Here is a 6219-nt window from a genome sequence, read left to right as displayed (position 1 = left end):
AATCTGTTTACCTGCTGAACAGTTACAGTCTGTTTACCTGCTGCAGACGTTCCAGTCTGTTTACCTGCTGCAGACGTTCCAGTCTGTTTACCTGCTGCAGACGTTACAGTCTGTTTACCTGCTGCAGACGTTACAGTCTGTTTCCCTGTAGACGTTACAGTCTGTTTACCTGCATGCGTTACAGTCTGTTTACCTGCTGCAGACGTTACAGTCTGTTTACCCGCTGCAGACGTTACAGTCTGTTTACCCGCTGCAGACGTTACAATCTGTTTACCTGCTGAACAGTTACAGTCTGTTTAACTGCTGCAGACGTTACAGTCTGTTTACCTGCTGCAGACGTTCCAGTCTGTTTACCTGCTGCAGACGTTACAGCCTGTTTTCCTGCTGCAGACATTACAGTCTGTTTAACTGCAGACGTTACAGTCTGTTTACCTGCTGCAGGCGTTACAGCCTGTTTACCTGCTGCAGACGTTACAGTCTGTTTCCCTGCTGCAGACGTTACAGTCTGTTTACCTGCAGACGTTACAGTCTGTTTACCTGCAGACGTTACAGTCTGTTTACCTGCTGCAGACGTTACAGTCTGTTTACCCGCTGCAGACGTTACTCTGATTTCCCGCTGCAGACGTTACAGTCTGTTTACCCGCTGCAGACGTTACAGTCTGTTTACCTGCTGCAGACGTTACAGTCTGTTTACCTGCAGACGTTACAGTCTGTTTACCCGCTGCAGACGTTACAGTCTGTTTACCTGCTGCAGACGTTACAGTCTGTTTACCTGCAGACTTTACAGTCTGTTTACCTGCGGACGTTACAGTCTGTTTACCTGCTGCAGACGTTACAGCCTGTTTACCTGCTGCAGACGTTACAGTCTGTTTGCCCGCTGCAGACGTTACAGTCTGTTTACCCGCTGCAGACGTTACAGTCTGTTTACCTCCTGCAGACGCTACAGTCTGTTTACCAGCTGCAGACGTTACAGTCTGTTTACCCGCTGCAGACGTTACAGTCTGTTTACATGCAGACGTTACAGTCTGTTTACCTGCTGCAGACGTTACTGTCTGTTTACCCGCTGCAGACGTTACAGTCTGTTTACCTGCTGCAGACGTTACAGTCTGTTTACCTGCAGACGTTACAGTCTGTTTACCTGCTGCAGACGTTACTGTCTGTTTACCCGCTGCAGACGTTACAGTCTGTTTACCTGCTGCAGACGTTACAGTCTGTTTACCCGCTGAACAGTTACAGTATGTTTACCTGCTGCAGATGTTACAGTCTGTTTACCTGTAGACGTTACAGTCTGTTTACCTGCAGACGTTACAGTCTGTTTACCTGCTGAACTGTTACAGTCTGTTTACCTGCTGCAGACGTTACAGTCTGTTTACCTGCTGCAGACGTTCCAGTCTGTTTACCTGCTGCAGACGTTACAGCCTGTTTTCCTGCTGCAGACATTACAGTCTGTTTAACTGCAGACGTTACAGTCTGTTTACCTGCTGCAGGCGTTACAGCCTGTTTACCTGCTGCAGACGTTACAGTCTGTTTCCCTGCTGCAGACGTTACAGTCTGTTTACCTGCAGACGTTACAGTCTGTTTACCTGCAGACGTTACAGTCTGTTTACCTGCTGCAGACGTTACAGTCTGTTTACCCGCTGCAGACGTTACTCTGATTTCCCGCTGCAGACGTTACAGTCTGTTTACCCGCTGCAGACGTTACAGTCTGTTTACCTGCTGCAGACGTTACAGTCTGTTTACCTGCAGACGTTACAGTCTGTTTACCCGCTGCAGACGTTACAGTCTGTTTACCCGCTGCAGACGTTACAGTCTGTTTACCTGCAGACGTTACAGTCTGTTTACCTGCGGACGTTACAGTCTGTTTAACTGCAGACGTTACAGTCTGTTTACCTGCTGCAGACGTTACAGCCTGTTTACCTGCTGCAGACGTTACAGTCTGTTTGCCCGCTGCAGACGTTACAGTCTGTTTACCCGCTGCAGACGTTACTCTGATTAACCACTGCAGACGTTACAGTCTGTTTACCTGCTGCAGACGTTACAGTCTGTTTACCTGCTGCAGACGTTACAGCCTGTTTACCCACTGCAGACGTTACAGTCTGTTTACCTGCAGACGTTACAGTCTGTTTACCTGCTGCAGACGTTACAGTCTGTTTACCTGCTTCAGATGTTACAATCTGTTTACCTGCAGATGTTACAGTCTGTTTACCTGCTGCAGACGATACAGTCTGTTTACCTGCAGACGTTACAGTCTGTTTACACGCTGCAGACGTTACTGTTTGTTTACCCGCTGCAGACGTTACAGTCTGTTTACGTGCAGATGTTACAATCTGTTTACCTGCAGATGTTACAGTCTGTTTACCTGCTGCAGACGATACAGTCTGTTTACCTGCAGACGTTACAGTCTGTTTACACGCTGCAGACGTTACTGTTTGTTTACCCGCTGCAGACGTTACAGTCTGTTTACCTGCTGCAGACGTTACAGTCTGTTTACTTGCAGACGTTACAGTCTGTTTATCTGCTGCAGACGTTACAGCCTGTTTACCTGCTGCAGACGTTACAGTCTGTTTACCTGCAGACATTACAGTCTGTTTACCCGCTGCAGACGTTACAGTCTGTTTACCCGCTGCAGACGTTACTGTCTGTTTACCCGCTGCAGACGTTACAGTCTGTTTACCTCCTGCAGACGCTACAGTCTGTTTACCAGCTGCAGACGTTACAGTCTGTTTACCCGCTGCAGACGTTACAGTCTGTTTACATGCAGACGTTACAGTCTGTTTACCTGCTGCAGACGTTACTGTCTGTTTACCCGCTGCAGACGTTACAGTCTGTTTACCTGCTGCAGACGTTACAGTCTGTTTACCTGCTGCAGACGTTACAGTCTGTTTACCTGCAGACGTTACAGTCTGTTTACCTTCTGCAGACGTTACAGTCTGTTTACCCGCTGAACAGTTACAGTCTGTTTACCTGCTGCAGATGTTACAGTCTGTTTACCTGTAGACGTTACAGTCTGTTTACCTGCAGACGTTACAGTCTGTTTACCTGCTGAACAGTTACAGTCTGTTTACCTGCTGCAGACGTTACAGTCTGTTTACCTGCAGGCGTTACAGTCTGTTTACCTGCTGCAGACGTTACAGTTTGTTTACCTGCTGCAGACGTTACAGTCTGTTTACCCGCTGCAGACGTTACAGTCTGTTTACCCGCTGCAGACGTTACAATCTGTTTACCTGCTGAACAGTTACAGTCTGTTTACCTGCTGCAGACGTTCCAGTCTGTTTACCTGCTGCAGACGTTCCAGTCTGTTTACCTGCTGCAGACGTTACAGTCTGTTTACCTGCTGCAGACGTTACAGTCTGTTTCCCTGTAGACGTTACAGTCTGTTTACCTGCATGCGTTACAGTCTGTTTACCTGCTGCAGACGTTACAGTCTGTTTACCCGCTGCAGACGTTACAGTCTGTTTACATGCAGACGTTACAGTCTGTTTACCTGCTGCAGACGTTACTGTCTGTTTACCCGCTGCAGACGTTACAGTCTGTTTACCTGCTGCAGACGTTACAGTCTGTTTACCTGCAGACGTTACAGTCTGTTTACCTGCTGCAGACGTTACTGTCTGTTTACCCGCTGCAGACGTTACAGTCTGTTTACCTGCTGCAGACGTTACAGTCTGTTTACCCGCTGAACAGTTACAGTATGTTTACCTGCTGCAGATGTTACAGTCTGTTTACCTGTAGACGTTACAGTCTGTTTACCTGCAGACGTTACAGTCTGTTTACCTGCTGAACTGTTACAGTCTGTTTACCTGCTGCAGACGTTACAGTCTGTTTACCTGCTGCAGACGTTCCAGTCTGTTTACCTGCTGCAGACGTTACAGCCTGTTTTCCTGCTGCAGACATTACAGTCTGTTTAACTGCAGACGTTACAGTCTGTTTACCTGCTGCAGGCGTTACAGCCTGTTTACCTGCTGCAGACGTTACAGTCTGTTTCCCTGCTGCAGACGTTACAGTCTGTTTACCTGCAGATGTTACAGTCTGTTTACCTGCAGACGTTACAGTCTGTTTACCTGCTGCAGACGTTACAGTCTGTTTACCCGCTGCAGACGTTACTCTGATTTCCCGCTGCAGACGTTACAGTCTGTTTACCCGCTGCAGACGTTACAGTCTGTTTACCTGCTGCAGACGTTACAGTCTGTTTACCTGCAGACGTTACAGTCTGTTTACCCGCTGCAGACGTTACAGTCTGTTTACCCGCTGCAGACGTTACAGTCTGTTTACCTGCAGACGTTACAGTCTGTTTACCTGCGGACGTTACAGTCTGTTTAACTGCAGACGTTACAGTCTGTTTACCTGCTGCAGACGTTACAGCCTGTTTACCTGCTGCAGACGTTACAGTCTGTTTGCCCGCTGCAGACGTTACAGTCTGTTTACCCGCTGCAGACGTTACTCTGATTAACCACTGCAGACGTTACAGTCTGTTTACCTGCTGCAGACGTTACAGTCTGTTTACCTGCTGCAGACGTTACAGCCTGTTTACCCACTGCAGACGTTACAGTCTGTTTACCTGCAGACGTTACAGTCTGTTTACCTGCTGCAGACGTTACAGTCTGTTTACCTGCTTCAGATGTTACAATCTGTTTACCTGCAGATGTTACAGTCTGTTTACCTGCTGCAGACGATACAGTCTGTTTACCTGCAGACGTTACAGTCTGTTTACACGCTGCAGACGTTACTGTTTGTTTACCCGCTGCAGACGTTACAGTCTGTTTACGTGCAGATGTTACAATCTGTTTACCTGCAGATGTTACAGTCTGTTTACCTGCTGCAGACGATACAGTCTGTTTACCTGCAGACGTTACAGTCTGTTTACACGCTGCAGACGTTACTGTTTGTTTACCCGCTGCAGACGTTACAGTCTGTTTACCTGCTGCAGACGTTACAGTCTGTTTACTTGCAGACGTTACAGTCTGTTTATCTGCTGCAGACGTTACAGCCTGTTTACCTGCTGCAGACGTTACAGTCTGTTTACCTGCAGACATTACAGTCTGTTTACCCGCTGCAGACGTTACAGTCTGTTTACCCGCTGCAGACGTTACTGTCTGTTTACCCGCTGCAGACGTTACAGTCTGTTTACCTCCTGCAGACGCTACAGTCTGTTTACCAGCTGCAGACGTTACAGTCTGTTTACCCGCTGCAGACGTTACAGTCTGTTTACATGCAGACGTTACAGTCTGTTTACCTGCTGCAGACGTTACTGTCTGTTTACCCGCTGCAGACGTTACAGTCTGTTTACCTGCTGCAGACGTTACAGTCTGTTTACCTGCTGCAGACGTTACAGTCTGTTTACCTGCAGACGTTACAGTCTGTTTACCTTCTGCAGACGTTACAGTCTGTTTACCCGCTGAACAGTTACAGTCTGTTTACCTGCTGCAGATGTTACAGTCTGTTTACCTGTAGACGTTACAGTCTGTTTACCTGCAGACGTTACAGTCTGTTTACCTGCTGAACAGTTACAGTCTGTTTACCTGCTGCAGACGTTACAGTCTGTTTACCTGCAGGCGTTACAGTCTGTTTACCTGCTGCAGACGTTACAGTTTGTTTACCTGCTGCAGACGTTACAGTCTGTTTACCCGCTGCAGACGTTACAGTCTGTTTACCCGCTGCAGACGTTACAATCTGTTTACCTGCTGAACAGTTACAGTCTGTTTACCTGCTGCAGACGTTCCAGTCTGTTTACCTGCTGCAGACGTTCCAGTCTGTTTACCTGCTGCAGACGTTACAGCCTGTTTTCCTGCTGCAGACATTACAGTCTGTTTAACTGCAGACGTTACAGTCTGTTTACCTGCTGCAGGCGTTACAGCCTGTTTACCTGCTGCAGACGATACAGTCTGTTTACCTGCAGACGTTACAGTCTGTTTACACGCTGCAGACGTTACAGTCTGTTTACCTGCAGACGTTACAGTCTGTTTACCTGCTGCAGACGTTACAGTCTGTTTACCCGCTGAACAGTTACAGTCTGTTTACCTGCTGCAGATGTTACAGTCTGTTTACCTGTAGACGTTACAGTCTGTTTACCTGCAGACGTTACAGTCTGTTTACCTGCTGAACAGTTACAGTCTGTTTACCTGCTGCAGACGTTACAGTCTGTTTACCTGCAGGCGTTACAGTCTGTTTACCTGCTGCAGACGTTACAGTTTGTTTACCTGCTGCAGACGTTACAGTCTGTTT

Source organism: Labrus mixtus, unplaced genomic scaffold (assembly GCF_963584025.1).
Source record: "Labrus mixtus unplaced genomic scaffold, fLabMix1.1 SCAFFOLD_35, whole genome shotgun sequence".
Taxonomy (NCBI): domain Eukaryota; kingdom Metazoa; phylum Chordata; class Actinopteri; order Labriformes; family Labridae; genus Labrus; species Labrus mixtus.
Note: the sequence above shows the minus strand (reverse complement) of the source record.